We start from the raw sequence: 22,778 nt of genomic DNA on the forward strand, positions 1-22,778 counted from the left end.
CCATTGTGCCATTTCTTGCCTTCTTTCTTTGCCCCTTGGCATTCACAGTGGCCTCCAGACTCCATCCATGGTGGCAGCTGCTCCCTCTCCCATGGCTGCCTAGCCCCGCTCATTCCCACTGTGCCCCTCGTGCACACCACCGGCCCTCCCTCCACCTGCCTGGCTTGTTCCTCCTTCGCAGTGGGCCTGGGGCTTGCTGGGATAAAAGGTTGGGGTCCTTCAAAAGGCAACTTCTCGGTACCAAGAGGATGGAGAGTAGACACAAGAATTCACCTCTCCAGGGACATGACTGCTTGCTTTGAATAAAAAAAAAAAAAAGACATCTTCAGATCTGGGGGATTTGCTTAGTGCCTTCTTGTCACCAGACCATTTGGTTTTGCCGAGAAGAACATGTCATCATTTTGGAATGAAGAATCTGCCATGAGAATTTCAGCCAAAGAAGTTTTTGTAGGTCCAGAAGGAATGTGCGATTCATCAACACATGTAATAACACAGGTAAGAACTTCCCTGAGAAACTCTGTAGTAGGATTTTAGGAGTGATGCAAGAATCAGGAGCTTACACATCTTTGGTAGAAACTTTGCATTCCCTTCACATACGTCATCGCTACCTGACCCACCCAGAAATTTGGGTGTCCAGGGAGCAGAGAACCAGTGCCAGCGTGTTAGATCGCACCGTGGAGACCTGCAGCAACCACATTACTCCAACTAGTGCCGTTCCTGCATTCATCTAGCACTGTCACAAATACAATTACTCTAAGACTAACAGGGAAATAACAAACATGAAAGACACAAAAGCTGCTTATAAACAGCTTCCCTCTCTTCCTAAAAATGTTATTAACTATTTCATAATGTAACATTAAGCTGGAAACTCAGTGCCAGTTTCCAGCCCTACAGATGCCACTGAAAAAACAAAGGAAGCTTTCCAAGCAGAAAAAGGGGCCACAAAAAAGTACGAGCCGTGCAGAAACATTCCTTGTACTTCATGTCCCCTCCTGCTCCGGTAGCAATGGTACAAATATGCACTCCAGTCTGCTAAGGCAAAATGCAGACCTTTTCCCTCTTCGTTCTGCCTTTGAGAGGACTGCTCTGAGAGCAACCAGACTGTCCTTTTACCAGCTCCACACTAAAATTTATACACTTCTGAGATCTATTAATAACATTTTTCTGAAACATCACAGGCTAAGTCCTCAAGGAGGATGAAGCTGAGCTGACTCTAAGCAGAATTACAGACAGAGCTATTTACCAGGGTCTTTTCTAACAGGCTGTACCAAACAAATAAAATCCTGTTGACCTTTTTCGCCATGTTACCTGCACGATTTATGTTTCATCGCTTTCCTTCCCAATAACCAGTCTCATCTGCTACCCAGCCATTGCAAACCAGTGCACAACAGAGAGATTTGAAGAACCATACTGCACAGAATTTTTCTGTATGTTGTTGACTTTACCATGCCAGCTGCATGGTGAGGAGAGAGACTACATTAGAGCTCTTAATTGTTTTTCACGGGTATCCCTTGCCCTGCATACCTGCTGTGCAGCAGGAGGGAGGCAGCCCGGCACACTGCTGGCTGCAGGTGTGTGGCTCCGACTGCTCCCACAGGGACTCAGGCTTTGGGACTGGGATGGCTTGGATCCTGTTGCCGTTGCTGCAGCGTTAAAGGGTGCACTGACACGCGGGTTGCACAAATATGACTTGACACAAAAAGAGACATGGGAAGGTTAACTCTGACAGTTTCCTAGTGTTTCACTGGTGTCTGGACTCCCCACTTTTTTTTTCTGCAAGTTGCCTGCATGTGGTTTCAGTGGAGAAGCTCTTCAGCTTTTGTCCTTCCACCAGCCCTAAATAAGTTCATTTCTGGGATTCCAAGAAGGCCATCATACTAAATGGATTATAAAACTTACTTGCTCTTTAGGCTCAGCAGGAACAACGCTGCCCCTAGCTCATGCTAGTTTGAGCGACGTTATGCTGAGTCTATGCAAGTGGCGGTGAGCAGAACTTGGCCCCAGACTTGGCCCCAGCGGGTGCTGAGCTATCAAGTCATCTGGAATGAGTCTCATTTTCAGAGCAGTGCAATTTTCTCCACAACGATGTTATCTTTGTTCCTCGCTTTCTGGCAGCAGAGCTGCTCACACATGCTATTAGCAGATGGCAGAAGACGTACATGGAATTTGCTCTCAGAACATTTCTTCCATTCTTCCTCCCAGAGTGAAGAAGTGCAAATTCAAGCTAAAAGCATGTACTAACTACAGCCCTTTTCCGAACAGGGATACAGATAGTTGAAAGCAGGCCCCAGTAGAAACCTCTCAAATATTTCAGTCTCTCTGCCATAGTTTAACTACTTAGCACATACCCTCTAGTCAGAAATGCAGGGAGTGCATTTCTGTAAAGCCATACTCCTCAGTGCCCTTATGTCAGCTCCTTTTCAGGATCAGCTGTTAACAAGCAGCAGGCATTGCAGGAAGGCAGAAAACTTCCACGCAGTCTGTCCAGTAAGTTGAGGCATCCATCTGTGGCCCACAGCAAACTGCCATAGGCTTGGCAGAGCTTGGTGCACTTGGTGTAGACCAAAATGAACACATAAATTTAAGGATCAGGCAAGCAAATTGCCAGAACATGCATGAATTCGGGAGCACGGATGCGTGCACATTGTTCAGCCTCCAAAAGGAGGAGGCACGAGCCTGATGAACTCCACATCATCCCGTATTTGTGCTGCTATAAGCTGAAACTAAACTGGCCTTCCAGTGGAGCTGCTGTCAGAGGGAGTCTAGGAGCTGTTGTTGTAACCATGTGCTTGAGCACTTTCCTGAATCGCCACTTTTGATCTGGATGTCTTGTCTAGGAAAAGAAATGGCTTTTTGAAAATATCTTTTTATTCAGGGTTCTTCTTATATTTGTAACATATGATTCTTTTCTGCCTGCCTAAGCTGAGACAAATCCTGCTCAGAGTTGCTCCTGAACTGAAGGAAAACAAACGGATGAAAGACGACCACTTTGAGACCACCTCAGCCTTCAGACCATAGATGAGCACTTATTTTTCATCTGTTTTGTTTTGTTCCCAAAGGACAATTTTATTCCAAGTTCATGAGCTCGTGCTGAAAAACAACAGAACATTTCCAAAGTCCCAAAATTCTGTGGAAACATGAGTCTAACACTTTGGGTCCAAAGTTAAACTTGGCATGTTGACCCCACGTAGCACCAAGTGGAACAATCTCATGTCAACAAGAAAGGTGCAATAGTTCCAGCCTTTCAGGGTAGTTGTGCTCAGATACCCGCTCCACAGTTCACCGTGTCCCTGCCCACCTGCCACCATGGACTCCTGCTTCCCATGGAGGCACCATTCACAGCCAAGAACTGCCTCCTGGAGGTGGGGGCCTCAGCCTACAGCCAAACTCCTTTTGCCCACTGACTCGCTAGTTAGATAGAGCTCATCATCGGCAAGCAGGGATCTAATTAAGCCTCTGCCCGAAGGGCCTCAAGCCCCACACCTTGCTCACTCCAGCTATGCCTCAGTGCTAAAGTGAGCGGCTGTGCAGCATGCAGCCCCCGGCTGGAGGTGCTCCACTGAGCACCACAGCATCGCTGGGAACGGCACTGCCACTGGGGCTCGGCGTCAGGGGCAAAGCCACCAGCAGCCCTGTGGCAGCGCCGGGGGTCTTGCTCCTTGCTGCGTCTGGCCCTGTGGACAGCTTTATTATCTGTGCAAAGTGAACAGTGTGCACCGCAGCGATGGTGTCTCCTCCTCTGGGGCATGCAGACCAACCCTGCCCAGAAGACCTTGGCCCTCCCAGCCACAGGAGAAATGGGATCCTGGGTTTTCCCATGCCCTGGCTGAGCGCTGCCAAGTACCAGGTAAACAAACTGCAGCACACCCGCTGTCTTGCCCTGGGAACTTCGAGGGTCTTCACCCAGCAGAGAGATGCAGAGAAGAGCCAGGAGCACGAGTCCCAGGGGGAAGAGGGCTGGGCGATGCAGGGTGTGCCGTGGCAGAGCCATACACCCTGGTGTGTGCTGACTGCCGCAGGAGCCGCGCCAGCGGACACTACAATCACGGGGCACCTTCACCTTTGATTTGGAATTTAGACACCTATCTGCAGTTCCAGGTGCCGATGCCATGCGTTGGAGTATCAGCCCACTCATCCTTAGTAAACCATGGTTAAAATCCTCAAAGAGAAAGATTTCAACTGTAAATCAGATACATGCTGCAGACCACAGTGGGACACAGTCAAAACATGTCTTCAAAGGACTTCTCAGGCAGAACAGGCTATGATGCCCCACGGATACTGGAGGTTACCGCTATTTCGTAACGCAAGACTGAAAGACTGGAGTACTCAAAAATTCTGATTGCTACCTGCCTGGATTTAGAGTTTCAATTTTCAAGCCACTATTTCAAATGTGAAATCCGATTTTTTTTCCCCACAAAGATACTTGATCAAATAATTAAAAGCTGTTTCAGTTTTACAATTATCACATTGATGCTCTTGTCTTTCTACCCTCGCTCAGAGAATTTGTTCCTTTTGTTAGATAATGCAGACAGAAAGGGTACTGACTACTTGCTCTTGTTCACGAAAGTCTTTAAGTTCCAAGATTATTTAAAATAATTTTCTTCCATGCAAATGTACTTCCTATTGCACACTGTGCTCTCTCATCAAAGATGGAAATACAATTCCCCAGTTTCAAGAAGTCTTCAAGTTTTCAGGTGTTGCTGTTTTCACACCATACGAAGGCCCCTCTCTCTGTGCACCCATGCAATTCTGCTGGCAGTTCAGAGCAGAGGGGCAGCACGTAAAATGCTGCTTTGTGTCACTGCCAATACTAAACTATTGAAGGCATACTTTTATGTGCACCTGGTTATACCTTCCACTGAAAAGAGTGCATGGTAGAGGCACTTTTGTGCCAAGCATGGAATTATCTCCTTAAAAAACTATTTTCCCTAAAGCCTAATAGAGATTGCAGCCCTAGATAACTCACTTGCTTTGTTCCAGTGTCAGAAGCATGCAGTGGAAAGAGCTGAAACTCTGCAGAGAGGGCACGGCCAGACACTGGAGTGAACACTGGTGGCCAGACAGCCAAGTGATCTCCTGTGTGCAAGGCAACCAAGGGCAGAAGGAAAGAAAAGGCACTGGGGGAAAAACGGATTTTTGTTATATTTTTGTTGTACTTGGGGAAAAAAAAGAATTTGTCATCTGGCTAAGAAAGCTAAGTATGATGTATTCTACAGTTCCTACCTAACTCCATGAAACAGCTTATCTCGAGTGCTGTTGATACCTCAGATCTCTCATATTTACTTGTTTTTGAAGCTTAAAGCCAAAAACCTACTTTGAGTTGGCTACATTTATTTGCCCTACATTTATTTGCCCTTTCCTTCCCTTGAAGCAAACATAACCAGTAAAATTCCCTGTCATATTTCTCTCCTTCCTGAAGTTTCTCTTCTCATTTGCCCTTCTCCATACAATCAGACCCCTTTTCACACATGAGCGATCCTAGAAAATCATTGCGGGAACCACGTGAACCAGTTCAGTGAACATCAGGTAATTGTGCCTTAGAGGCCTTTTTGAAGGTCAAATATTTCTGGGTAATTTTTCCAGCTACTTTCCTTGTTAAATGAGAGCCCACTGAAACCAGGAAAAGAACAAGGTGGCTTTGTAAAAGTCTCTTAACTCACTGGCTCCATGAATCTACCTGCCCCACATCCCTGCATGATTTCCTTCTACATTTTCTTTCCAAGATGCCCATCTTCACAGGTCACCTGCTTGTGCAAAATTTGTATTACTCACTGTTGCCCTGAGAATGGCTGAGATTTTCAAATACACTCCTCAGCAGATTCTTACACTACTAAGTCACTTCCGAGGTTTTGGGAAAAAAGGCTTACTTTATGTTTGCACCACGGTATAAGAAACAATCGAAACAATCTGACACACAGAGACAGACAGACACACACGGACAAACAGGAGTGCTTGTGAACCTGGCCATCTGTGGTTGCTTTCTGTGTGATTTTTCCTATGTTGAGTGTTATAGGTGAGTTCACACTGCAGCTTTTCCTTTCAGGCATTGTAAATTTGGGTATTACTGCTAACAAATCAATAAAATTTGTGATAATAAATAAGAAACTGAAACATCAATTTAAATGAATTGACACAAGATGGTCACATAATCCCAACTGTCATACAAAACTAGACAAAGAACATCAAACAAAATTAAAGAAACTTTATGTTCTTTAAAATGTGCAATTTCAACTAAAGTAGTAAATAAATTTGTTTTATGCTAAGAATGGAAGCACAGAGGGACTTTTCTAGACAAAATTTCTATTTTAGGAGAGATTTTAATTTAATATACCGGACTTGTTTTCTGAAAAACAACTTGTAATCGAGAACAGAACAATGCCACTTAGGCTGTAAATTCATTAAAGCAAAGGCTTTTTTAAATTGCAAAACCTAGCACAACAAGGCCCTGGTTTGTCCTCTTAGGAATGCAATACCAATAAATAACAATGCAGTGAGTTCCCAACCCCAAATTCTTTACTGTTGCTCCAGACACTACGAAGGTTATGCAGAGTTTGCACTGCACAGGATTCCTTTCCTGCACACAACTGTGAATGTGCACAAAGTATTTCCAGACTCTGGACAACAATCATTACACAAACCCAAATATGACAGCAGTCACGGTCAGATATGCATGTAGAGATGCACGTGAATGGGCAGGTATATGCTGAAATGGGCTCATTTTAATTAAGGAAAACATGAAAACTGACAAATATATTTCAGAAAGTAATTTTAATGTAATGCAAGTGCATTTACTGCTAAACCTCAGTACATCTACATAGGGGAGCACTTTGGCTGCTGCAAGTCACCCGAGAAGAGCCGAGCCCTGTGTGCTGCACCAGAAGCACTCGCTGAGAGCTGAGCTCCACTTTCCACTGCGCACTGGACCCTAATTGGGCACAAATCCTTTTTCCCCTGCGGACTCCACTCCCATGGGCACGAGTTCTGGGGAATGTGGGACCATCCACCCCATTGTCCTCGCTGCTCCTCCAGAAAGCAACAGGTGAGCCCCTCACCTCTCCTGTGCCTGCTGCCATGGGGGGGTCCGTGTCCTCCTCAGGAGGAAAGCCTTGCCCCAGTCAGCCCCAGCGACTGCTTCCGACTCACTGTCCCCGACGTGGTGGTCTGCTCCAGCCAGAGAGTTAAGACTGTTTAAAATACACAAATGCCAGAAAAACTCCGTACCCCATTTAAAGATTTAGCTCAAACTCCTATGCTATTCTGCTCTGTAGAAGAAGGAGAGCTTTTGGAAAAATTAATGAAAAAGAGTTTGCCAAATGTCCTTGCAAGCTAGTAAAGAAAAGGAAAGCAGTCACTGCCTTAGCGCAGCACATCTGGATTAGGCCCAGGCTCTGGATTAGGCTAAGCGATGCTGGGCTCTTGGGGCCCTCATTGATGGCTCACACAAAAGCCCTTCTAAAGCTTTATCCTACAGGAATGCAGTGTCCAGCAAGGACTGATAGGGATCGGGGTGATGAAGTCCCTGCAGGCATGTGCTTCCAGGGAACAATGGCAGTTAACTGCATGCTGGGAAAAAGTCCCTCATCAGTACAGCAAGGGCAGCGCATGGCAAGGCGACAGATACTGTTGGCTTAGAGAGAGAAAAGGAAAGAGTAGATAGAAGGCTGGAAGAAATCTGCTCTTCAGTGGCAACGTGCTATTGCCCGAGAATTAAACTACTCGTTTCACCATGTTTTCTTTGGGGATGCTGCTGAGGGACCTCTGAAGAACATTGACAGCTCTCCTGTGAAGCTTCACCAGGCTTTCTGCATACTTCAGATGACTAATGCTGGCTACATATCCATGTGGCTAAGTGCTGAACAAAAGTTACTTGTTGCCATCCGAACCTATTGTTGCTGCTCTTCCTTGGTGCAGAGTCCTTAAGACATCTTATCAGCTGTACTGGGCAAAGGAGTCATCTGCCACACCTGGGTTTATCCAGATCTGGATAAAACTCATTGGTTTTCAGGGTATTCAGATGCTTGCCAGACCTATTTGTTGCTTTTGGGATAGCTGTCATAGGCAAAATGACTGGAAAAGTTCAAGGATAGCCTTTGGGGGCACATACTAAATAAAAGCAAATCAAGATAAAGTGTAGCAGTGCACTGCTCCTTCCTCCTCTTGCCTATGGCCTTGGACTATTGAGATCTGTCCATTATTTCTAGAGCTTCCATGAAAAGTAACTTTTGCAAACTGTCATTATTGCACAAGGATCTGCACCTCTACTGGGAAAATGCTGCACAAATCAAGATGATGAAAGTGACTCCTCTGTATTGAGCTCTTCTAGAGAACAGAAACTGCCTCAGGCTTTAGACGCTGTCGAAGACACAGGGACATGAAATTTGTCTGAGGTTCATCCAGCCCAACAGTGTCTCCAATAGCTGTCACTATCAGCTCCTCAGGGGAAGGCAGCCGAGGTACTTGGGGCGGACTGTATCACTTGAACCACATTCTTGCAGACTATTTCAAAGATTTCCAGTAGAGGCATCAGACCTCAAAACCACTTCCAATATTCTGGAAAGTATTCGCTGTTCCCAACATTTTGCAGACCATAAAGGAACAGAATAATTACACAAATGCAGTTCCCAAGAGCTTGTTTGGTAAAAAAGCTTGACATTAATCAGTAGATCAATGGATTACCTCTGAAGCCTTTTAAAAGGCTCAGCTATATCTGCCAACTTCCCTTTCTCAGCCATCAGTGTTGACTTACACAGTGAGATCCACATTGCAGTTAGCTGAGCAGTGCCAGTTTCACATTCTTTGAGAACTCTTGAGCTGAAAAATCCTAGTTCTGGAGGTTCGTTATTCAGCTTACTGATTTGCTGCTCCTTGGCTGACAGCTGGAGACAGGTCCTCTTGCTCAGCGTGTGAAGCGTGGTCCTCCTGAGAGGAGGTCCTTCTCAAGTGTCCCCACAGCAGGCGCAGACACTGGGATTTGTGGCATTTCGGACCTGTGCCTCTCCCTGCGCTGCTTTTGCACCACAGCCATCAGCTGGGCTGCTCAGCGGCACACACAGCTAAGCTGCTCCCTGGACATGTGCTGGTTACAGCAGTGAGCATCAGCTCAAAGACAATTTCTGAGAAACCCCATTTAAGACATTTAAGGAACATGACTTAATTAGGTAACTTTCATAGACACAAAAATTTGCATAATGCTATGGATACCAACATATGGTCGACCCAACTTGCCCCACGCAATAGTCACAGTAAGACATGCTGCTGCTGCACAAAACCTACCAGCCAGGAAGCTGTGCACTTTGCGTGGGCTGAGAAGATCCCTGGGTGCCAAAATAGATGGTGGATGAGCTAGAACTGCTGGCCTCCATAAAGGGGCTGCAGGTGAGAGAGCCTGAGACAGAATGAGATGTTTTCAGGGTGTTTTTGTCAACAGGTGGGTTCTAAGGAAAGGGACCGGGTGCTCCTGGGCTGGGGGCCTGTTGAAGATACTTAGCTGTTGGTAGTAGGAGGGCAGCTCAAGGAACGCTAACTGGACCCTTCTTGTTTGTCATTGACATTGGGCTTGCCACACACTGCTGCAGCCAACTTACCTTCTCCCCTCGCTTTTGCTGCCAGGCTCTGGCAGAAGCACAGGCAAAACGGATGCGTGCAGGCTGCACAGCATCTCTTGCAGCTGCAGAAGAATCACCAGCCCTCTCCTGCAGTGAGTGGGATGGGAAAACCCTGGCTGAGCTAGGTTTGTGTGAGATGGAGCATCCCCTGAGTGACAGTAACACATGCCGCAGTGCACTTGCTAGCTGTGAATAGTGCCCTAATAGGTATGGCTACAAGCTACGGGCAGAAGAAATCACCCAGCCATGCACTGCATACTGCTCAGTGTCACTCACAGCATTATCCTGCACTTGTACCATTCCACAGAAATACATGTTCTTTAAGAAATAAGAAAAAGCGTGTTAATTCTAATTATTTCTAATATTCTAACCGTCCATCACATGCACGCACCCACGGTTTTTTCCACTGAAGTGCAAACACAACATCTTTTAATCAGTCCTTTCTGCATGGTTAAAAAACTGCTGTCTGACATACCGTACTCTCTTCCCTTCACGCCTGCTCTGACTTCTTGATGCAAGTCAACATCCACTCCAATGGCATTTATCTTGTACTTGTGTTTGGAATGAAATATTTCATAACATGCACATGGAGATCTAATTTGAGTCAATATGAAATTCTATAATTAGAAAAAAACACAGATCAAACCATTTCAGTATTCTCAGACTACAAACATGTTCTTTGTCCCCATTAATAGCAGTCTAAAACTATAAAATATATGGTATAACATCTGCAATGTTTATATAACATATATACAGCATTTGTTGAAGACATACTGTCCTTTGAAATCAGCTACATTTAATAACTTCTGGTTACTGTGTGCATTTGCAAACTGTAGTAAATCATAAGATTTGAAGAATGCTGGGAATAAAACAACATCTGTGAGTATCAGTGCAACCTATAAGATCATGGCATCTAGACACTGGATCTCAGCTTGTATCCCTCCCTCCCACCCACGAAATATATTTATTTTGTACGTTACTTAGCGGTTTGGGGTTGAAACGCAGCCCAAGCTGGAAGAGGCCCAGTGGCATCTCTCCCAGGCTGTATGGGAGACAAACAAGCACCCTTGGGGCAACCCAGGGGCTGGCATGGTTTTGGCAGGCAGGACACGAGTCTGTATTTAGCAGGGATGGACCTCTCCCTTTCCTTCTCCCTCTAATGACAACCCTGAACTGGCACTGTCTGGCAAGCATGTGTTCCCTGTATAAGTATGATATCTTTAATGAATGATATGTTGATTTCTTATGCTGGGGTGGATGCCAGGAGTTCTTTTTAATATCAGTAATGTTTCATTCATGATTTCAGCTGCTCCTGCATGGAAGGAGCACAAAGGAACAGGCTGCCTGAAGACACAGGGCTCCTGCGGGGAGAGCAGCAGCAGACCCCCCAGAATTACTGCTGACCAGAGAACCTGGCTCAGAGTCGAGAGAGAGAGTATTAATTAGGATTAAAGGGAAGTAACTGGCTTAGTATAATATGACAGCTGTGCCAAAGCAAATGCCACATTTTCTAGCTGCAATCCTTACTGTCAGATCTCTGTGTTATATTTTGGGTATTGGCCAAATCATACTGGCTACAGAATATTCTCCATTACTGTAAGTCACTGCAGAGGGGCAGAATTGTCTATATTTAGGCCACCAAGTCCCCCATGTTAATCTTTATTCCTTCTTTGTTTTAATACTCCGCTTTCTATTTTTACCTTGCATATTCTGCAGCAGGTCTGGACGCTTGAAGAAGGCAGGCCGTCCTTTCCCCAGAAGAATTAATGGCCATGCCTGAAGTTTGTTTTCCATTTACTTCTTTCTGCCTTTCTTCATGTGTGGGTTTTCTTATAATGCAGACTATAAAAAATACTCCAACCAGAAAGCAGCAGACCTGAAACAGAAAGCAAATAATAAATCAAACAGCAGTAGCAGAAAAGAAGGCAGGGGTAACATTTATAGTGCAATTTTGCCTAGAATTTCAGTTGCATCTGTCCTTGTTTAAGATTATGAAAGTACATTTGAAAAAGAAAACAAAGGATTTGTGGGTGACAGATGCAAATCATAACAGCACAGTTGCCAGACTGAGACAGGAGCAATACTCGCTGCATACCTCTGTCCTTCATCAGCCAGGTTCTCAGCCGTATTCACAGTCAATGGTACCACATTCAGCCAGGAAAACAGCTCACTCAGTAAAAAGGGTGGTAAAACTTGGCACTGCATAAATAAGACCGTCATATACTTCTCATTGTAAGCCAATGTTTATTCTGAACATCTGATCTCTACATTATTTGAAACATGGGCTAATGGGAAAATTGGTATTTTCCAAAAATACGACCTTCAAAAGCAGTGGTTTGTATTATTCATCAATCTGAACAAAAGTCCACAGGACCACCTCAAGGTGCTTTCCTTCTGACAGGACTGAGCCTGGCTGGCTGGCTCCTCCTCTAAACAATGAAGCAGCTTAGGTGCATTTGGGGATGGATCATGGCTGCCGCAGAGCACGTGGTGCTTCGCTCCTGCTCTTCATGTTGCTGCTAACCACTCCTGCCCTGGGCCTGACCATTCACTCTGCCTCCTCCAGTTCTCCTCAGAAGGAACCTGATCTGGGCAGAACATTTTTCATTTCCTCCAGCTCTCCTGGTTTGTGAACTCAAACACAGCAGTGACATGCATGCTGCTCTCCCCTGCCACACTTGTGAGCGGCACCAGGAAGATTCCCTTCTGTGTGTCCTGATCCCTTTCTGCTTTCCACTGGGAAAGGGAAAGTAAGGAAATAGGTGAATTCAGAGGAAGAACAGCTGTGAGAGTGGTGCTGGAGCCATCTCCTCTCCCAGACAGCGCAACGGTCTGGATTGTTCCCCCACCTTCCCTAGTGCTGTGCTGGGATGCTCCTCCAACAGCATCTTGTGGGCAGGTTTGCACTGAAGACCTGGAGCAGGCAGCTGCTGCCCATGGGGAGCTGTCTGCCCTGCAGGGACATCCAGTATGGAGTGGTATTTTGTATACTGTCTTCCCTCACCATCTCTTGTCTTCCCAGCTGTTGCTGCCGGATGCACACTGCAGGAAAGGAAAGCCAGCAGAGCACTGCGGAGGGAAAATGCCTAGGAGATTCAGGCCTTGCCAGCTGTGATCAGTAGTTGCAGAGCCCTTTCCCTGCAGGACACGCTTTGGAGCAAACTTTGCGTGGTTTCAAGTAATACAGATCAAAGTGGATTCCCCACTAAAGAGGAATCCACTAGCCAACAGTGATGCTTTCCTCAAAGCAGGACAGGTATGAAGAGGAGCATAGACAAGGAGAAGGGAGGAGAAGGGAAGAAGTATCTTTGGAAAAAAGCTCCAGGGCTGCTGGTGATATGAAATGCACAACCTCAAACCTGGTCAGTGCACAAATAAACGGCACTCTGGAAAGACAAAAAAAAAAAAAAAAAAAAAAATGGGGAGAGAGAAAAGGTTAAGAACCATCTCTGAGCAGTGGTGGAGCCATCCAACCCCTACCAGTAAGTGCCAGCAGCAGCAGGTAGGTAACTCATGTTCTCAGACATCTCAATAGACAAGAAATGAAAAAAAAAAGATCAGAAAAAAATAAGGGAACAAGGCATTTTCCTGGGAGCAAGGAGCAGCAGCATAGCAGGCTTAAGACAACAGAACAGAGAATTTCTCTTTCCTTGCAAAGGTGTTTGCAGGTCCTGAATGTTTTTAACTTCCAGGGGGTTTGCTGGTTGTTGGTGCTCACAGCATGACAGCAACAACAGGTCAATTTGTGCTCCTTGTTCGTGGTCATTGAACTCAACCCTTTACAAAAGTTCTCCTGTATAAAATCCAGCAGGGTGCTGTGGGTGTAAGCTCTTCCTTCTCAGCACTGAAGGGACGTGGGTCCTCCCTGCCTGGCTGTGTCTATAGATAGATTCAGATCGACCTCTGTCATCTGCCTGCACAAGTCACGCATTCCCTCTGAGGATTTATTTAGACACCTGGCACTCCCTCCAGACAGAAGTGAATTACTGCACAGGGCACGCACAGTGGGACAGAAGTAGCAGACACCGAGATGCCCGAGTCCTTTTCAGCCGCCTCGCTCCCTGAGCTTCAGCCGAGAGCGTAGGTGCCTTGACTTGACTCAGGGCTGAGCAGATCATCTGCAGGGGACGTGCAGAGTGGCTCCAGTGCCCATCAGTACCAGACAAAACAAGGCAGTGAGGAGACGTAGTGACATGCAGGACGGAAGGGGGATAGTACGGGGAGGGTGGGGAGAGAAATTATTTCAGAGCTGGAGCTAATTTTGTAGAATCTGGCTGTTAAACAAAGAACCGCAGTGTTTTTAAAATTCTGCTTATTGAATTAAGTCACTCTCCTGCCAACTGGATTACTTCAGCTGGCTGAACAATATGACACCTCTGTTTAGAAAAGAATTTGCTAACATGACCAACTCAGTATGACGGCATACCTAACCATCCCCTTCGCTGCACTCTCAGGGAAAACCAGGCACTACAGCTGAAAACAAAGCCCTTTTATGGGAAACTTCTATAAAATTCAGAAAAGACTTGAAATCAAAATTAAAAGAAAACTCAAATAATTTCTATTTTGAAGCCTAATAGAATAATGGATTGGTCTAGCACTTTTTATACATTTGCATTAATGTATAAAATGTGTACTCTTTTGCATTAAAATTTAAAAAGAAGAAATAATTTTATTATTACATATTAACAGGTGCTTTTGGAGCATGAGGTTTCTCCTTGGCTTCTGAGAATGTTTATAGAAACACTCAGAATCAGGCTCTGAAGTCAGGTAAGTAGCCTCCCTTCGCCCTCTGTGTTAGCGAGTATTGTGTTGCCAGCATGGCTGGATGTTTGTGTTATTCGTATAGCAGCAGCACTCACAGGGCTGAACTGGGATCAGGTCTTTATGGTGCTGGCTGTGATTTTTGTACCCTCAGAAGCAGTCCTTGACCCAAACAAGTCTGCTTAGAAGGGAAGTTTGTGTTTTATATAAGGGAGCAGACGCAGAAGATTATCCATGCTACCTAAGTGAGATTGCTGGAAAGCTTTTTTTGGATGCCAAAGCAGTGGATTAACCTGAAGATACATGTCTGCTAAAAGGAAACAGATAGCTACTAAACTTCACCTTTTCTTAACTTCTTTACTGTTAGAGTTTAATTACCGTGCAGTCTGAACACCTGATATAAGTCACTCTAGCAAAAATCCCCTGCAGACACGCTTCAGCTCTCCTTATAGCCTAGAGTTGTGACAGCGGGACAAATGCAAACACACCGAGTTTTGGAAAGTTATGGGCACCCTCTGGCTTCTTCTATGGTATCTCCAAGACATCATGATTTTTACCTCCAAGACAGCTCTATCAGTCTCTGAGGGCCTTTTCATTCCTCTGAAAGCCAGTCCTGCCTTCTTGCCCACTGCTTTCTTGCTCAGAAATAAAAGCAGGTGTTTTACCCCCAGCTGATACTTTAAGTGTTAAAACACTTGGATGTCACAGGACAGTATTAAAACCAAACCAACATAGCTAGAAAGCGCTGGAATCCTTTGGGACAGATATCCTAACAGCATTTCTTGGGATGCCATCTGTGTGAGAGGCCACTCTTCTGGAGCATTCTTTGGTGACTTTTTTTGTATCTCAGATTCATTGATGGAAATCATCAAAACTTCATTAGATCAAACCATAATATTTTGCTTTGCTCACAGACAGACAGATCATAGACTTTGGCCCCAAGTTGTACCAGTCATTGGTTCTTAAACTAAAACTAAGTATTCAATTGGCATAAAGACTAGCACAGACATATTTAGAGGAGGTCATCATTTTAGCTTAAAGTTATTCTCAGTGAGCATAATCTAATAATCCTGAGACAGCTCCATATTAACTCAGGGCAAGATTTGATGGGGATTTTGAACCACCTTAGTGAAATCAATTTACAAAACATGTCTTTAGTTAAACCAGTTCAACTTTGCACAGTTCTTTAAATAACAAACATTTTTATGGCTAGTGTTCATCTGAAAATAGGCCTGGTGCCACGCAGCATGCTTTACTTGCCCCTTTTCTTTCTGACATTTGCTCAAAGTGCGAGATGGAGCAACAGAGACGCTGTCCTTAACTTCCTTTCACTCCTGGAAAGCTAGATCCCTGAATTCCCCCCAGACGCCACTTTGGTTGCTTGCCTCAGGCACAAAGGAAAGCAGAGCTAAGAACAGAGTCTTCCTGTACGGCTGGCCCAAGGACCCGCAGAATCCACCATATGCCCAGCTGAATGGAGAGAGCAGAGAGGCTTTGGGGACCCTGCGGCTCCATGGTTCCCGTGCTCCTGTGCTGCCAGCCCTTTGTGACCCTGCAGCTGTCACCCTTCTCCTGGAGATGGGGACCCTTCCCAGGAACTGCCCCAGTCCTCCAGGGCCGACGGCACCTTTCCCCCCTTTCCTGCGCAGAGGACGAGCTGCGCCTTTCAGCAGCACGCAGTGCATCGGGACAGCAGCTGTACAACCAGCTGTTTGTTCAAAGGCCACTCACAGGCTTCAACATATTAGGGAGCAGGCCGTGCATGAGGACACCAGTCCTTGGGCTCCTGCAGAGTGTCTAAGACACCAGCCACATTTAGTCGCCACTTCAGGAGGAGATGCAGGCATCCTCTCACTTGTGCTGCAGCTTTAATGCAAAGGAAACCCAGGTATAGAGACACGCCAGCAAGACTAAGGGGCGCACGCATGCGGCCAAAGGCTACGCCAACACTGCAGCAAACACTGGACTGCTGGGGAGTCCGGCTGGATAATGCCTTAACGTCGTCCTCCTGCACCATGAAACCTGGAGCCTTTGGCTGTCGGTTCGTTACTCATTGTAATGTGCTGGTCACAGGGTACACCAGTGAGCTGCGCACCTTCTTTAATACTGTAATTTGAACATATCTGCTTTTTCACTTCATACAGACAACTGTTGTTTCAGTGTCCCCTCAGGACATTATGTTCTCCAGAGAAAAGGCTCAGGGACAAAGAGCATCTTTTGAAGGCTTTCATTACTTCTGTGCCATATTTCTCATATCTGATAAGCCTATCTGTGAAATTCCAAGAAAGCCAAGAGGCTATCTCCTCTTACACAAATAACTTAGGCTAACATTACTTTGATACAAACCTTCTGTGATACATTTCTGTAAGGAAAGAACTACTTAAGTACTACCCTTGAGGAAATGCTATCATAATGTTTCACATCTGTCTCATTTTGACTCTAATGAAGACTATTTTTTGTACCACCTCTGCCCTTATATCATTACAGCATGTTTTTCCTTTCAGTAAGCAGTCATAACTCTATTTACTAGTTACTGCAGTTACCGCTTCGAATGCATTTCTCTTTGGCATCAGCAAAACACCAAGGATATTCTGCGTGAAAGAAACGTTTATGTGATTTTGCCAAACAGTACAAAAGGCATTTTGTGGATTTTTGGATTTGCCTAAGTATTTCTTGATAATACTCCAGAGTATACGAGAAATTAACAACTGTACCTTGGAAACTGTACTAGCCCTTGCAGGCTGGACCCTAGGTCAAGGCCCGTAGCCTTAGGCTGTCAGTCAGCCACACTGACCCTGAAGTGAACCATATTCCCACTGCCACAGAACATTAATTCTGACTTATCCATGAGAATGAACAATTTTCCAATGACAGAATGGACTGAAATTGGTAATCTTGGACACGCAGGCTCTAACTAGGTGAGAGTCGAGTCCTGTTAAGTCTTGCAAACATGAATGAAAGAAGCAGCTGTTCTTCCTACATATGAAAGGCCCATAATGGAGGCTGTGACCAAACAGGCTGGCTTGGTCTACAGTGTTTGCAATCAGTACCAAAAAGGCTCCTGCAAGAGCAGATCTCGTCTGCCGCACCATGGACCTCCCAGCGGGGCTGGGGCACACCTTCGGCCTCTTACATGCTTTTTTCCACAGGCAGAGTCAATCCGGTGCATCAACCTGGTGTGGAAGGGACCCAAGCACATGGTCTCTCTAGGCTCATACCCTGGTGCAGCTTTGCCTTTGGGGCTCACAGGCATGTGTAACTGAGCCTGGCGTGTCAGAGCATCACTGCTGCACCTGCAGCCACTGACCTCACACGCAGTCTGCCAGCAGGACGCTGCACGCCATGCTGGTGGCTGCGACAGGGACAGCCTTTGCAGGGTTGTGTAGCATAGAGTAGAACCAGTGACAGGTTTCTTTGTGTATTGCATTTGCTAGCTGTTGTGGTCCTTACCCTTTTTTTTTTTAACATGCAGATGGAACTGCACGTTAAAGGGCAAAAGAGAAAAAACTCTATGGCGTTGCCAGAAAATATCTATACTTTTCTACAAAACATGTATTAGACCAGTCTAGGCTAAGCTTATCATAAGTCTTAGATCTCTGCATGTTGCTCATTCCAATGCAGAATCTAGGACTAACCACAGTAGAGAGAGAAATAGCTGAGGACACAAAACACAAGAAGAATTTTAAGCATTCACCACTAAAATACAGTATATATTAAAAATCCTGTCAGTGTTTACTGCTAAAGTCAAGAGCATCCCTGGATTTAGGCTTTGTTCTATATTTCATGCTGAGTTCAACAATAAATATTCAATCACAAAAACTTAGTTTGAAAGTTCAGAAATTCTTAAGGCCCCTCAAAAAGAGTTTAAAATGACTCCCTAAAGCAAAGAGCCTTTCACAACATTTAGAACGCATTGAGGTTATTATTGCAAATCAGGGACTCACAGCGTAACTGCAAAGCCTGTTGCACAGAGTACTGCCTTTTAAGAAGTGGTTTAGGAAAGAATGAATCCATTAAGAAACCTAGGTCGAGGGTTTGATGTAGAGCCATCCCTGGCTATTCTCACCCACTGCGGGCCAAGCCCAGCACAGACCAAGCTTTAGCGCACAGGAGCCACAGCTTCTCTGGCTCCTGGCAGGACTTCACCATCAAAAAGACGCAGGGCTCAGACTCACCCAGAAAGACTTTATGTGGCAACATCCAGGAGGACTAGAAACCGCTCCAGCTGTGGGGAGGGCTGGTCTGCTTCTGAAGCACTTCCCAAACCCCTGTTTACAGCTCGGCTGCAATCACTCCCCATAAACCCCAGACGGGGGAAATGGTTGAGTTCAGCAGTTCATGCAGTACTGTCGTCATCAGCTCTGCTCATTAATTAGCACTCCCAAGCCCGAGAACGCAGTTGTGCTTTACTTCCAGGTGGGCCACAGACAGCGGTCACCGCTGCGGGTGGGATGCGGGCACCGTGGCTGGCTCTGCTCTCTGGGACCCTGCAGGGGCAGGCACAGCCCTCCAGGACAGGTCTCTGTGTGTAGATGAAAAGCCTTTCACAAAGGGATCATTCACAAATTGGCCTTCTCTCCTGTTTCGTTTATTTATAAAACAGAACAAAAGTCTGAAATGCTGGGGAACAGGTGAAGGAACAAGTTTGGAGTTTTTTTCTTCCCCTTGTTTAAGAAGTATTTAAGGAATGTTAAGTCTGCCTTGATTTGCTAGAGGTCTCTTGGGGCCTGCAAGGATGTTACTTGTCCCATCACTTCCTCAGTAATTGTGCAGACTTTCAGGACCAGAATTTCTCATCTAGAACACAAACCAGCAAAACCCCACACTTTCCTGCAGTAGTTAAATCTGTTCTTCTTTATTTATCAATGCAATATCCCTCAGAATCAAAAAGCCTAACTCCTTCCTCTCCTCCCTGCAAAGTTCATGCGACACCAGTAAATGTTCACGACCAGTGACTTGGCCTGGCAGCTGCATCACTAACCACCCGCATCGCTGACCGCCCTCCAAGGGGCCCAGTGAAGCCAGCCATGAAGGGTTGAAAAGTGAGTCTTTTAGAAACGTTGTCTGTCAGAAAGGTGAGTAAATCTGCCTCACAGGTTTGCAAAACCCCTGAAAATGCAAGTGCAGGTTGCCAACTGAAGACAGAAGATATGAAACACATTTAACCTATTCAAAGTGAGGAATAAAATAAATGTATTCCAATAAGGAATACTTGCATTTAAAAAAATTGATACATATATTAACAGTCTGAAAGGCTGTCTCTCCAGAATGTACCGCTTCTAACTTGTTGGCTGGTGTAACCACTAACACCTGAGACAGCAAACAACAGCTAATCCTTACACTGTTTAGTGCTAATGACTGAACCAAGATAACTGGAGTCCCTGGCAAGCTTCCCATTTAATTCAATTAACTCCAACCAGGCCTGTGGTGATTGCACCAGTCAGCATAAGAGAAAGCCAGAAGCCAGATCCCTGGATTCAGATGTTAAAACCCAACGAAGTCTGCACCATAACTTTTTGGTATAGTTACCAGCAGTCTACCCTGCTGTTACTGAGCAACCCAGCATCCTCAACAGTTTCTACAAAATAGTGTGGAAAACCATAACTTTTTTCTGAAAATGCTCATCTTTTTGCTGAGAAAATGGAAGCAACTTATTTATTCTGAAACGCTCCGTTATGTCAGTTTAAGCAAACGTTACGCTGCACCTCCTGACTCGTACACTGTGTTAGAGCTGCAGAGCCTCCATGAATATCATGTTTCCCCTAATGCAATGCAGATGTCTTGATGGCCAATCTGCTCAAGCACCCTGGGAGCTGCTGACCTCTCCCTGGGGACCCTGACACTTGGGGAGATTTAGGTTCCTGGGGTATTAGCTGAAAAATGCAGCTTAACAGGGAAAAGACTTCAAGTGGAAATTGACTTTGAAGCCAATTCAACAGACTGAACACTATTGAGTCTGGGAATGTCAAAATGTTTCACTTAAATACAAGACATTCCTGACTCTTGTTTAGAGTTTTATTCCCACAAAAAATAAAAATAAAAAAAAAAGTCTTTGTTTTTAAGATGAAACCAAACAGAAACTATATAAATTTCTCATCAGATACTTGATTTCATTTATCTCTAATTTCATTTCAAGGTAATTTCTTTAGAACACAAACAACAGAAAATCTAAACAGTGTCCAACATACAGTTACAGAACTGCACAGGTATAATACCAGGCCTCTCCTCCCCAAACTCACAAACCATCTGATTCTGCTAACACCACTAGCTGCTTTTTGCAAACAACTGTGAGAGGAGGAGGAAGTCTGCTGCTGCTGCTGCTTGTACAGATGTGGCTCTCTAGCACATTTGGGTAGCAGCGCCAGAACCAGAAGAACTTGAGACCAAATCTGAGGAACGTGCGAACCCAACAACACTGGTGCAGACCTTTGCGAACCTCTGCAAACCCTGTCAGAAAGCACCTAAGGCTATTCAGCTGGTGGGATGACTTGACTGGTGGGACATTCTTGACTGTGCTGTGTGACTGGAGGATGCCTTGTGCTGCACACGGACTTCTGTTACAATAGGCTGATCTACACACAAGAAAGGAAATTAGCAGCCCTGTGGATCTGAACGACGCAAGAAAATACATATGCTTGCCTACAGTAAGCAAGTTACCTTCTTAACACCGGGCTAGCACGAATCAAGTTCACAGTGCAGCTGTATTAGAAAAAAAATATCCTGTTAATACAGACAGTCCCAACGATGGATAGTGAACCCACCAGGTCACTTCCAACATGCAGTATATTTAGCAAGCTGAGACTGTGGGGCACGGCATACCATCGTTCTGCAGATGGAAAATCCTGCCCTTGGCGGGGCTCATCAGGTTACACTCTGTGGCTGCATAGGGGCTGAACTCGGGGGCTGCTTTCGGCAGCCCCCCCTACTGGAGCGGCACCTCCACGACCGGAGGCCATACAGGAGCACAGCCCAAGGCTGTCAGCTCCTCTCACAGAAATCTCATTATACAGTATACTTTTAATACTTAAATGAAAACACTGTGATGTTTTTTGTCAAAGCATTCACCATTCGTTGACAACTAAACTGTCAGTTCAAGCTTAGAGAAACGTTAGGAAGGGTTTTGGTTTGGTAACTCAGAATTCTGATAAACATGAAAAATAAATTAACCACGAAAAATTAAGCTGCAAGAACAATTGGTATACCCCTTCAGTTGATACAATTATCAGGTCTGTGTGACAGTAAAAAAAATACTTTCCAAATATTTTCCTTTTACTTTTGAACAATCTTCTACTGTAAACCCCAACAGGCTGCAACATAATTTGCCCACTCACATTATTTAGTTAAGAAGTTTTGAAATAGAAAGAGATTTGCATAGATGTTTCCTCAGTGGTGCTTTTGAGGTGTTATGTCTGGGCTAACCGGTAAAATCCCTAGAAGTCTGTATGCTGCCAACATAAATAGAAAGTATATTTAAGGATAGGGGATTATCCATTCCTTGACAGGGCTATGCTACATACCACTAGCTGTCATACATAGTCTGCTGTCAGTTCCTAGCAGCGATTTTGTTTGAAGTTCAGTCCAGCACAAATAATGCTCAGATTGGCTTTTCTCCTGGAAAACAAAGTCTTCAGACCTTCAAAAGGAGCTGTAAGGATTCAAATGTGACCACCATCTTGGATGTATCTCAGAAACAGCATGAGCCAGTGGAGATTTTTGAAGCTTCAGAAAGTCTTGTTTTCTTTGTGGAAAACCTGTTATGGCACGCCTGTCATCTTCTGTGTGTGCATCCTCCAGGATGGCTGAGAGTACAACAGGGAAGCCAAACCCAGGGTTATCAGTTACCATGACACTGTGTTCCTACCTGCAAATTCACTGGAGAATAACAATTCTCTGCAAATAAAGCTCAGGTGCTCTATGTCAGCAACCAGCCTTTTTAGTTAGAAAACCTATGCTGTGGGTTCAGCTCATTAACATTAAATAAATGTTTAAATAAGTCTCTACATTCTGTGGACGTTTTTCCCATCCCATGGCTCCGATGAATGGAGATGCTGAGCACTCCTGGCAGGGATGCTGGGGACTTGTCTTCCATGCACTCCTATTTACATATTCAGTATCTTCCAGAAAAGAATAAACCTCCCTGCTGTGCTCTAAAACCTGAACGTGTCCAGGTGTTTTCTAGAGGTCCCAGGTTACCCTGCCAGGCACCACTCTTATGCTAATTTAAGATCCATGAGGGATAACACAGGGGAGAGTACAGCCATACAGAAATACCTGCAAGCAGATGCGATGCCATGAAGCACAGTTACAGTTGAAATTCCCACCCTTAGCAGTGCTGATGGTTCCTTGGCAGGCTGTGCTTGTGTGCTGCTGTGGCCGTGCTGCAATCCAGAGCAGGGCTGCATGGAGCAAAGC

At 45.2% G+C, this 22,778-nt stretch overlaps 1 long non-coding RNA gene across 1 annotated transcript in view; it reads right to left on the minus strand.

The window, feature by feature from the left end:
• Positions 1 to 22,778, minus strand: part of LOC126039361 (uncharacterized) — a 99,451-nt gene that overhangs the window by 24,330 nt on the left and 52,343 nt on the right. The window contains exons 7-8 of the long non-coding RNA XR_007506302.1: positions 11,306 to 11,481; positions 10,081 to 10,222 (exon numbers count right to left, since the gene is read on the minus strand). This is a non-coding gene — a long non-coding RNA (uncharacterized LOC126039361). The remainder of the gene's footprint in view (positions 1 to 10,080; positions 10,223 to 11,305; positions 11,482 to 22,778) is intronic.

The sequence above is a fragment of the Accipiter gentilis genome, chromosome 6, assembly GCF_929443795.1.
Source record: "Accipiter gentilis chromosome 6, bAccGen1.1, whole genome shotgun sequence".
NCBI classification, from domain to species: Eukaryota; Metazoa; Chordata; class Aves; order Accipitriformes; family Accipitridae; genus Astur; species Astur gentilis.